Source organism: Equus caballus, chromosome 11 (assembly GCF_041296265.1).
Source record: "Equus caballus isolate H_3958 breed thoroughbred chromosome 11, TB-T2T, whole genome shotgun sequence".
NCBI lineage: Eukaryota > Metazoa > Chordata > Mammalia > Perissodactyla > Equidae > Equus > Equus caballus.
The window spans coordinates 26,006,442-26,018,682 of record NC_091694.1 but is presented as its reverse complement, the minus strand read 5'-3'; positions in this window follow the sequence as shown (position 1 = coordinate 26,018,682).

The window sequence follows — 12,241 nt, the reverse complement described above, 5'->3', positions numbered from 1 at the left end:
AGTTAATACTTCCTGTGACAAGACCTTAAATGTGTACTGCTGTCCATCCCAAGTAAATGCAAACTGTTTCTGCTCCTCCTTCCTGATAGGGGTAGAAAAGCATGCATTTGATGGGCCAATGGCCACACATCCTATGCATCTGAGGCGTGTTAATTTGCTTTAGTAAACATACCACACCTAGCCCAGCAGCTGCAATTGGGCTGGTACTTGGTTGCGTTGCAATAGTCCACTGTCATCCTCTAGGAGCTATCTGGTGAATTTTTGGTTTTACACAATATAGCCACTCTAGCATGCCCGCTTCTCTGAGATTTTTGATCCCTTCTTCTACGGTCTGCTATAGCAATTGTAGCATTTCTACTTTCCTTAGGGTAAAGCTGGCCGGTGGGTGATTCAGGTCCAAAATCTTATTGTAGTGTCTGCTTCCTTGGACCACTCCTGGCATCACTGTCCTAGGCAAGGTCCCCAGGAAACAGACTCTGAAATGGAGATTTGTGTGCAGGAATTTGCTGGGAAATGTAGGATGTAGGGCTGGGGCCGGGGGGGGGGGGGTGGTCTTTAGCTGCAATGCACTCATGACAAAGGCCTCAGCCAATCCCACCAGGAGCTCTGGAGCTGAGATGGCCCTTCAGAGTTGTCCCCCTTGGGCAAGGGGTCAAGGCTTTTGTACCCTCACAACAAGCAGGCACAGGATGACTGCCCCTGAGGAGGGAGCATGATCTTTGGCAGAGTAACTCCCTTTGGCTGACAGCGACACTCGGAGAGGGATGCGGAGCCAGCCCCCTCTCACATTCCTATTAGCTGGGGAATGGGTGTCTCAGTCCTGCAGGGGGTACCCAGGCAGCACACCCCAAGTGTGTCTACAACAGACAGGCTGGGGAAAGGCAGATTTCACAGACCTTTCTGGCCACCGGAGTTTCCTTGAAAAGTAGTAATGGCCCTGTCAATGGAAGTATGTAAGCCTGAGTCTATAATTACCAGTCCAGGGTTTTATAGAACAAAACCATGCACCGAGCAGAGCCTGGCCCAAACTAATGGTCTTCAAACTGAGTTCCATGACACCCTAGGGGTTCCTTAGCATTCTCAGGGGGCCTCACGGAGATTAACATTCAGGCTCGCCCTGCACCCTCTCCCATTGCTGCTGCAAACAGAGCACGCCACTTTTATCTGCTCATGTACTGTACAGGAGGTTGCATCTTAAGAAAGGCTTTTTTACTGCTGAAAAATAACACTAGGAAACTCTACAGAATATCTGACCAGTACTCCTCAAAACTGCCAAGATTCCAAAAAGCAAGGAAATACGGAGAAACTGTCATGAACCAGAGGAGACCGAGGAGACACGATGACCAAATGCAACATGATGTCTTGGATGGGGTCCTGGAACAGAAAAGGGACATTGAGAGAAAAACCAGTGAAATCCAATAAAGTCTGGAGTTTAGTTAATAGTGACGTACCAATGGTGGCTTCTTAGCTTTAGCAAATGTACCAAGGTGACATAGAGCATTAACATTAGGGAAATTGGATGAGGGGTACGTGGGAACTTTCTATACTCTCTTTTCAACTTCTCTGAAAATCTAAAATTATTCCAAAATAGAATGGTCATTTGAAAAATAGCATTAGGGAACCATCAGACATCTGCGCTCTAAATACTTCCAGAAATGAGGAGAAAGACAGGTGGGCTTTGCTGGTCCAGGAAGGCTTCCGGGAGGAGGCCAAGCTTGGCTCTTGGGTACAATTGGGACACTGGGACACTGGTGATTGGACAGGATCTCTACCCACAGATTTCTTTGTGGAATGCCAGATATCCATATTCCTGTCTTTCTTTGTCTCCAATTGCCCCAGGGAAGTGAGGACCCCTCTCGGAGGGAGGGAACTGAAGAGGCTCTCAGGGAAGGAAGGATAGTGAGAGCGGGCACAGCCCCACCCACCACGTAGTGCCAGGCAGGGACAGGTGGAGGAGGCAGGGAGGACCTGTGCCTTGTTCACCCCTGTGTGCCTAGGGCCTGGCACAGTGCTGGGCACAACTGGGTGGTCAGCAGCGGTTGCTGACCGACTGAGTGAATAATACCCAGTTCATATCAGAGAATGGACTATAGCATAGTGACGAGAGCCTGGGTTCAAACCTCAGCTCTGCAATGTCCTAGCTGTGTGACCTTGAGCAAGTTACTTAACCTCGCTGAGCCTCCGTTTCCTCATTTGTAAAATGAAGATAAGGATATTGACAGAACATAACATCATAGGATTGTTGTGGTCATTCAGTTAGCTAATGGTTATATGGCACTTGGGACAGTGCCTAGCACTCAGAAAACAGCAGGTGACTCTCAGTCTGTATCATGCAGGGGCACGTGGGTATGATTCTCCTGTGTGTTACACACCTGTGTGCTCAGTGGGGACATGGTGTGTGCAGGGGTGCTTCTGAGCTGGAGGACAGTGACGAGGCAGGCAGTGTGGTGCAATGGGAAGAGCGCCAGCTCTGTGAGATGTAGTCACAGCTTCACCACTTTCTGGCTGGGAGGACCCCAGCAAGGGGCGTCCCCTCACCCACAGAATGGGTGTAAGACCTTCCTCAGGGGGTCGTCAGTGAGGAGGAGAAAGTGCCACTTGAAACACGACTGAGGGCTGCAGTTGTTCCCAGTGTTGCATGTGGTCAATGGTGTGTGGCTCTGCGTGTCTGGTGGTCGTATGGATTTGCACGTAGGGGACACGCCAGTCAACGGAAAGAAGCCTGATCTGGCCGTCGGAGTACCTGCGTTCTCTCTCAGCTCTAGCAAGGGGGTCTGTGGCAATGCCTCAGCCCTCTAGGGTCTCAGATTCTCCGTCTGTAAAACAGAGGTAGTAAGCCTGACCTCCCAGAGCTGTGTGAGGATTAAACGAGATGACCTGGGCGGGGCCCCAGCTCCCAATAGTTCCTCAGCAAATGCGAGGGAAACAGCACCGCATGAGAGCTTCTCAGCTGTGATGATGCCTGCGGTTGGTTTCCAGGCCCGTGACGCTGTGATCCTTCCCCTGCGTGCCCACAGATGGAGTGTGCATGTTTGTGCAAAGAGCTGCTTCTTCCGACTAGGTAGGAGGCAGCCCTTGGCCTCCATCGTGGGTCTCTTGGACCTGTTGAGAGTAGCGGTTAAGCCTGTGGGTGCTGGAGCCAGGCTGCTTGGGTTTGAATCCCAGCTCAGCCACTTCCCAACCTTGTGACTTCAAGCAACTGACTTAACCTCTCTGTACCTCTCTTCCCTCTTCTGAAACTGGAGACAATGATAGCACCCACCTCAGAGGGCTTTGTGAGGAGTACATGAGTTCCAGCGTGGAAGGTACTTCCACACAGCCTGGTACATTCGCTTGTTATTCCTGAGTTGGGCTGGGTCTGAGGGGTGCGCTCTGCTGCCCAGTTCCTATGTCCTTCCTGGCCAACAGATAGCTCATCCTCTGGAACAGCCCTTTCTGAGCTCTGACCAGTCTCCCTTAGGAGGAAGTTCCTAGAAGGGTGCAGCCTGGGGCAACGCAGCCAGCGCAAGCTGCTAAAATAATCACTCTTCAAAGGAAGCTCCAGGATGTCAGTGGGACAGATATTTTGAAAGTGAACGTTAGTGAATTTCAGGAAAGAGACGTGAGGGGCATCCTTCGGCAGGTCCCCAGCTGGGTGGAGAAGAGCAGCTCTTTCTGTGCTCTGTTCCTTCTCCCCTTCTCGTCCTCCCTCCCACCCAGAACCTCAGAAAAGAGCTGAGGGACCTGAGGGGGCGGTGGGAGCCGTCTTTGGCAGGATCAGACGTCTGACACTCTGTGGTTCGAATGTCACATCCCACAGCTCCTTCTTGCCCTTGTCCTGCCGGTGACCTCAGGAGGAGGAGAACCAGGAGCAGGAACATGTAAAGGGGTGGCGGGGGGTGGGGTGATAGGGATGAAAGAAGTAGGGGGCTGTCAGAAAGCGGGAAACAGAAATTGTGGGTGTTTGCTGCCACAAAGTCTGCAGAGGGCCATGCGTGCATGCGAATGCATGTGTGAAAGAGTGTATGTGTGTGTGTGAACGGATGCGTGTGAGAGGGAGAGTATGTGAGTCAGTGTGTGTGAGTGAGTGTGTGTACGAGTGCCTGTGTGTCTGTCTGTCTGTCTGACTGGGAAAAGACAGAAAAAACCAACCCCACTCGGAGGGACTTTTTCTGCCCAGATCCCTATTTTACAGATGAGGAAACTGAGGCTCAGTGATGGGAAGCGAAGCCCAAAGTCACTAGGCAAGTCGGGTACTAGACCCTTGGTCTCTAGACCACTAATCCAGGGCTGAGGGGCAGTCAGAGGGGGAGAAGAAGGGGGTGGGGAGGCACATTTAGGGAGGAGACGATTGGGCACTCTTCCTAACTCCTTCCCTTCCCCTCAGTCTCTTCTCTTGTCCCAGCTGTTTCTTCAGGCTGGGGAGGAGGAGGGGGCAGGACAGGGCTGCCCAGGAGGAGTCAGGAAAGGAGGAGAGGGTAGGAGGCAGCCTCGCAGGGCAGGGGCCCTGTGGGAAGGGTCCAGGCACCCGGCTTCCCCGCTCCCTGCAGACGTGGACCCTGCACTCGAGCTGGGACGTGTCATCCTTAGAGTCCACGACAGTAGCAGCAGCCTCTCTCCAGCTTCCCTGCCAGACCCAGCCTTGAACGTCGGGAGGGCCCTTCAGAAAGAGGCTTGGACGGGTTCCCAGCTTGGCAAAGCTGAGCCCTAAAATGGAGGGGGGAGAAGCCTGAGCCCACCAAAGTTCTGACCCTCCTCCACCCACCTCTCCTCAGTTTCTCCACCTGGGAAATGGGAGAAAAGGAAGGAAATTCTGTCTGTGATGGATGAGGCAGAGTCTGGGGGGATTCCTCTAAGCACCCCCCCACCTCACTGCCCTGGGGGAGCAGGGCCTCCCTGCAGTCCTGCACAGGCCTTCCCTCCCCCTCCTCCAGAGCCCCGTGCCTGGGAGGGACCCCCTCTGCCCCGAGTTGGGGGAGGAGGGGAAAGAGGGTCCTCAGCCAGGGGAGGGAAGCTGCAACCAGAGCAGACATTCCCGATGACTCACAGGCCCGGAACGTCGCAAGGCGGTGGGACAGCCCCCTGTTCAGCTGGGGCAGCCTGAGAAGACCCAGGACCCGGGGGGCAGGGAGGCGAGGGGGAGGCAGAAGGTCAAGAGGCAGAGCCAGGGAGAGGCTCTGGCCTGGAAACGGGCTAAAGGGAAGGTCGAGAGAGGTGCCTGGGGAGGGGGACAGTGTGCCTCCCCACTTCCATCCTAGCCACACACCGCGCCCCCAACGCAGGAGGGATGAAGGCTAGATGTAACAGAGGACCCCGCTGCGCCCCGACCTTCAGGGAACTCCCTCTCCTGAGGACACTTGGAGGAGAAGATGTTCTGCCCTTCCCCCTTCCTGGGTCTGAGAATAACACCTCCTGCCTGAGGAGGCTGGGGGATGGCTTCGAGGACCTCCAAACCACCCCCCCTTGGTTCTCACCCACTCCAACTTGCTTCACTGTCATACTCCCCCCAAGACTCCAGTCCCTCCATTTACTGGGCCTCCATGTTTGGGGAGGGGAAACTGAGGCCCAGAATGGTCTGGGGGCTCAGGGAACACAGCTTCTCTCCACAGGTCAGCCTGACCTGGCAGAGCTCTGGGCTCAGAGTGCCTGTGTCCTTCTCCTCTTCCTCCCCCAGCAGAAGATGCTAAAACCTTCAGTCTACGTGGCAGGCAAAGGGGGGCCTGCGCGGGAGGGGAGCTGGGAATGAGGTCAGCGGGCTGGACGGGCCAGGCCCCGGCTGCGAAGGCATCTGGGCTACAGCAGTCTGGAAGGTAGGGGCCTCCCAGCCGGCCGGCCACTCCCAGCCCCGAGCCGCCACCCACCCGCCCACCATGGCCTCTTTCCCGTCTCCTGCTCCTCCCTCCCTGCAGCCCACACTCAGCCCAGGCCAGATGGTTCGCATCAAGCCTCTTCCATGTGGCAGTTCCACCCTGCCCACCAGGCTCCCTTCCCCCTCTGGCCACATGGCTCAGCGGAGAGTCGGGGAGGAATTCTCTTGCCCTGTCCCCACAGGCCTGGACTGGTATTATGCGGGAGCCCTGTGTCATGACAGCGCCTATCCCCATTGCTTCCCTGCCCCCTCCAGCTCCCCAGGCCCCATCAGCCAGGAGCTTGAAGGGCAGCAGGGATTTTACCTCTGACCCCTCAGTCCCAGCTGTGTGACCTTAAGCAGATCACTTCCCTTCTCTGGCCCTTAGTTTTTCCATCTGTGCAAGGAGGTGAGGGCAGGGCAGAATGAGCTCAAAGTTTCTTTCCAACTGAGCATCTCTTGTCCTATGATATTCCTATCCTGAAACTGTAAGGTTCTGGAACCTAGTAGATGTTGAACACCAACTTTGGAGGGGTCACCTGGTCTATCTTCGCCTGTTCCAAAGCCACGATTTCTTGTTGATCCTGAGATCCACAAATCCCACCCACTTTCCTTGTGTCTCCCCACAAGGGCCCCTGCCATCTAACTTGAGTTCTTCGGCTGTCACTGAGGTATAGGTTCTCTGAGCAAGTGCTGGGCAAAAGGATCCCCACCGCGCCCTGCTCAAAAGCAGTCCCTGGCTCCCTATGGCCATCAAATTGATGATAAATTCCTCTCATAGAATCCCAGGCCTCTGGAAGTCAGCCCCAGCCTATCTTTCCTGCTGTATCTTCCATGCTCCTTCTGCTCAAGGCTTTCTCTCTCTCTCTGTCTCTTTCCAGTTTTGGCGGTGCCTTCTCTCCCATTCCAACCCTGCATTCCAGCCCAGTCCCCGGCCCTCCCAGGGCCAACTCAGAAGCTGCCTCCTCCATGACACCTGCCTTCTCTCCCATTGGCATTCTCATCACCCTCTGCATCTTTCTGGAGACTTCCATTTACTGGCCATGACATCGGCCAGCATGGTGGTCTTATTACTACTCTATTTCACAGATTGGAGAAATGAGGTTCTGAGAGATGAAGCAACTTACTCAAAATCAAACAGCCAGTGCTGCCTTGGGTGAGAAACACTTTTGTGTTTATTTTATTCCCCTTCCCAGCTTCCTCTTCTCAGAAGGCTGGAGCTGTTTTCCCCAGAGCTCTGCCCGGCACAGGGCTGGCCCCAGGATGTCTACAGTAACCATCCATTGAATAGAATTGACTACAGTGTCTGCAGTAGGCACCAAACTCAGCATCTTCTTCCCCAAACAGAGTCCTCGCCCAGCCCCCTCTCTCCCAGGATACCACACAACCCAGTCTCTCAGATCAGAAGGCCAGGTGTCAGCCCTGCTCCTCGCCACCACACTCCCACGTCCAATCCAGCCCCAACGCCTGTAAATACTACCTCCCAAAGACCTCTTGAATCCATCCTCTTCTTTGTTTCCATTCGCTTCAGCCTGGTCCAGGCTCCCAGCAGCTCTCACCTGGGCAGCTGCAGCAGCCGCCGTCCACCACAGCCCTCCACCAGTATCTGCTCCACCAAGTGACCATGAGGGTCTCTTCCAAATCCAGACCTGATTGTGACCCTCTCTGCTTCAGACCCCCTGCTGGGGACCAAAGCTCTAAGGAGAAGGAATGAATCCCTCAATGTGGCTTCTTTGGTCTGTCCAGCCTTAGCCTCCTGTGCTCCACCACATTGGCCTTCTCTGGATTCCTTGAGCATCTAGAACTTGCCATGCTCCCTCCTGCCCCAGAGCCTTTGCATACGCGGTACCATCACACCTGCCTCAACTCCCCACCTTGCCACCTACCCCTTACCTAAGTTATCTCTACTCATCTGTCAACCTATTCAGGGAAGCCTTACTGGGCCCCTGGGTCTAGGGTGGACTCCCTGAGATGCCTGCCACTCAGACTGTGTCTCTTTCCTTCATAACTTTTATAGCTGCAATTACACGTTTATTTATGTGATTTCATTCATGTCTGTTGCTACCAGATATAAGCTCCACACAGGCCAGCACTGAAGGCCCAGTGTCCAGCAAGGTGCCCAGCATATAAATAGTGTTGAATGAATAATTCTGTGTCCTTTCTCTGTCCAAGCCAGACTCTGTCCAAAGGGGAGTTCTATCCAGCGTTGGTGCAAATGAGCAGACTGGGATCCACCCCTTTCACGCCCTGCTCAACTCCCCACCCCAGAAACTGCAGAACCCCAGGTCTGCCAGGAGGAGGAACTGGTGCCTGATGTAGAAGTGGAAGACACCAGATATCTGTGGCTGAGGCTCACCTGGGGGCATGGGGGTGGGGACGAAGGAAGGAGATCAGGAGCTGGACAGGTGCCTCTGTCTCACAGAGGCTGCCCCTCTCATTCTTTTTTTTTTTAAATTCAAGCTTCAAAGGAAACTTTGCATCCATCTCCTAAGCCCTTCAACCAGACCTCTGGTTGTGATGCAAGTCTGTTCCCCGTCGGCCCCGCCCCTCTGAGGCTGCTGTATCTCTGTCCGCCCGCCCGGAGCTGAGCGCCTGCACGCAGCATCAGGAGACCGGGAGACAGGATGGAGGCACCAGAGATACCGGAAGAGAATATGAAAGAAAAAGAGGAAGGGAGAAGGAGTGTGTGGGTGGAGGCCTGGGACAAGGGGCCAGAGGCGGAAGAGAGAAGGAAAGAAAAGAAAAGAACTAAGACAAGGAAGAAAACTACAGGAGGAGGAAAAAGCTTAAGCGTAGGAGGAGATAAAAGAGTAGAAAAAAGGAAAGCAGTGAGAAACGGGAATGGGCTAGCACAAGTAGAGAACTGAATCAAACCAGAAAGAGGTAAATGACAATTCAATTAGTGCCCTCACCCAAACTGTGATGACCCTGTTCTGCCTCCAGACACAGTGAGGGGCTAGAGACACGATGAGGAACCTGCCAGCTCCCTGGCCCGGAGCTCACGCCCAGCAGGAAAGATGGGCACTGACCTCGCACTTGTGACCAGCACAGAGTGGAAGCAAAGACAAAGCCTGACAATGTCCCCATCCAGCACATTATTCTCAGCTGGGACCTGGCTGGGGCCTGTGGGTTGACTGGAGTGGGCCTGGGGAGCTGTGTTAAGCAGAAGTCCTAGTGTCACCTGAGGACCACACCCAGCCCTTCTCCCAGCTCCTCCCAGCTCGTCCCCTGGTTTCTCTGCCCCAAGATCCCCTCTTGGACTTGGGGGGGAGGGGCGGGGGTCCCAGAAAATGGGGCGGGGCCTGCCAGGACTAGAAATTAAGCCTTCTCTTCAGGAACCTGGACTGAGGGGACTGAAGAAGAGAATGAAGTGGATGTCCAGGCCTGGAAGTGTACATCTGAGGGGAGGAAGAGCCAAAAAGGCAAATGAGACCCAGAAAAAGAGCTCTAGAGAGGGAAGGATGGAGAAAGAAGCAGAGAAGGGAGGCAGGGGACAGACAGGAGTGGGGGTGGGGGGAGTGTAGAGAAAGAAGGAAAAAGAGAAGGAGGGAGGGAGGGAGGATGAGGCATCTACTCGCTCTCCTCCCCTTTACACCAAACCCCTCCTCTGTGTTGTCTGCACCCTGACCCTGTTTCCTGGCCTCCCGCTCACTCCTGAGCCCACTCCAATCAGACTTCCTCATCCTCACTCCACCGAAACAGCTCACACTTATGGCACCAATCACTGCCATGTTGCTAAACCCAGTGAACAATCTACTCCTTATCATACTAATTCTCTCTGAAGCCTATCACTCTCCCTCCTTCTAGAACCATCTTCCCTCTGCATACATGATATCCACCATCCCTCTCCTCTTTGCCCTCCCCTCCTACTTCTCCCACTCTTGTCCTATCTCCTGTGCAGCCTCCTTCTCCCCTTCCCAGCCCTTAAACCCTGAGGGTCCTCAAGCTCAGTCCCAGCCCTTCATCTCTCCCCGTTCCAGGCTTTCTCAGAATACAACTCCATCCACACCATTGCCCTGAGGGCCCACATTTGTCTCTCCTCTAAACTCCCGACCCAGACACCTAGGGGTTTCCTCCACGTTTCTGACTGGATGTCTCATGGGCACCTAACACTCAACATGGACAAACTTAACCCATCATCTTGTCTCTAAACCCGGAAAGGATGAAGAGTTGGAGGGAAATCTCAGAAGGCCAAACGGCTGGGTTGAGGCTGAGGCATAGAAAGAGCAGAGCTGTGCCTGGAGGCTAAGGAATTTAGCTAAGGACCAAAGGGCGCAGACGGTGTACCACTGAGGAAAGGGAAGAGGAGGGGACCCCACTCACCTGGAGTCTGTCCCCAGACTCTGCCCCCAGGGTTCCTCAGTAGGAACCGTGCAGGCCTCCATGACGGGGACACACGGAGACCAAGGTCTTCACTGCAGCCTCATTCTTAGGCCCCCTCCCCTTCTCTCTCCTCAACCCCTCTCTAGAGACCCTCTCTCCATCACCGGGCTGGGGCCAGGGTGGGGACGGAGGAGCATTCTGGAGGGTCAAGTCATGGAGGGAAGGCAACAGAACCTCAGCAGAGGACCAGAGCAGCTGGAAAGGGCTGACCCACCTGCCCACCAGGTGCACCAACACCAGGGCCGCCTCTTCTCCCGTGTCCCACATCACCGAGTCCAGACCGGGGGCTTGAGGGGCTCCAGAGGGAGAGGGGAGCTGGGGAACACAGGCCTGCCCCCTCCCTCGTGGAGGGAGGGCACTTGGGGAAATTTGGAGAGGGTGAGATCTCAGAGCTCAGCACTTTCCTCTTTCTGTTTTTCTTCTTGAGGAATTTTTTTCCCTAAGTGCTGATGACTTTACCATTCTCGGGGGTGGGGGGAGGAGAGTTTGGCTTTTGCTCCCCCCACTCCAAATGCCGGACAAAGTCTTACATTCCACAAGAAGCCAGAGCTTCAGAGTTTCCTAAAGATGAGGTGGCGTCTCCTCCCCTCTCCAGCCCGAGCTCCCTCCCCCCCGCCCTCCCCCCAAGTCTCAAGCCCTCTGTCCTGGCCAAGGAGGCCCAGGCAGGCTGGGAGGAGACCCCAAGCACATTCTTCCTCTCACTGTCATGCTGCAGAAATTAAAGACACATCTTTGGGCTGGGTGCCCGCCAAGCGTTTCAAGTCGAAAAGTGGCAGAGGCGGCCCTGGGACTCAGCTCCATGCCACGTGTAAAGGATGCTTGGAAACCCTCTGCCCGAAGCTCCTGGGATGGAGGTCTGAAACTGGACATTGGGGTGGTGACTGTCACACGCCCCCCACACAAATCCCACCCACCCCCATCCCAGGGGTCCCTGAACATCCTTCAGAACCCCGGGCCCATGATGTAGCAAATCCCAATCCACATCTCTGAGGCTTAATCTCTTCTTGAAGGGGAGAGCAGGACGGCCTGGACAGAGTGCACATGGGGAGGGGGCTGCGGGGAGGAGTCCTTCACGCTGTGACAACTCAGCCAGCAGGGAGGTGGGCAGGTCACACCAACCTTTGCCCCAAGCCTGTGACACCCCATCCCAGACACCCACTCCAAAGGGTTGACTATTCCAAAGGACAGGACCCTTGTTCCCTCTTAGGGAGATGGTGCCCCTTGTCCCTGACCCACACTGGAGGGTGCAGGAACTGCCGTCTCAGTGCCTCAGCCCCCGGTCCTGCCCTGTAGTCGCTGGCACTAGGCGGGGGCAGATCCTAGGCCACAAGTTGCTGCCACATGGTGGGGATAATTGATGAAGGCCTGTCCCTCCATAGCTGTCTCCAGCCTGCCTCCCTGGAAACTCTATATTTTCCCTTTAATTATAGCCCCTGCAGTCTCCCTCCGCTGCCCCGCCCGCACCGCTCATCCTGGCTGCCCACGGCCAACGTGGCTCCCTCCCCTTCTGTTCCCTTGGTCTTTTTTTTCCTTTGCCTTCGTTGCACAAAACCAGCTGGGGGAGGGCGTGGAGAGGGGCGGGGGGAGGCAATGGAATCTTGGATGGTTTGGGGGAGGCGGGACTCCCCGCTTCCACGTTTGCAGCTTTGGAGTGATGGGGGTGGGGAAGCTGTGCAGGAGGGACTGGAGTTGACGAGCACTGCAAAGGAACCCCCATTGCCTTCTCTCGGCCCACAGGTTCTGGCCAGACCAGGGGCCTGGAGAGATTGAGGTTGAGGTGGACCACCGTGGAGAGGTTGGGACATCGGGGAGGGAGGACACTGGCTTCTAGAGGCATCTCTCCCAAACACAGACTGTTGTTCTTGGGGTGCCCACCCCCTTTCAGGGTACAGATGTTCTCTCTTGGTTCCAGTGGCAGAGAGAAATGCCCCGGGTTTTCAGGAAAGAGCGGGGGAAGCGGGAAACATCCTCTAAAACAAGGTCACTCACCCTCCCATGCAATTCCATCCCAAACTCCAACAGCAAGTCTCC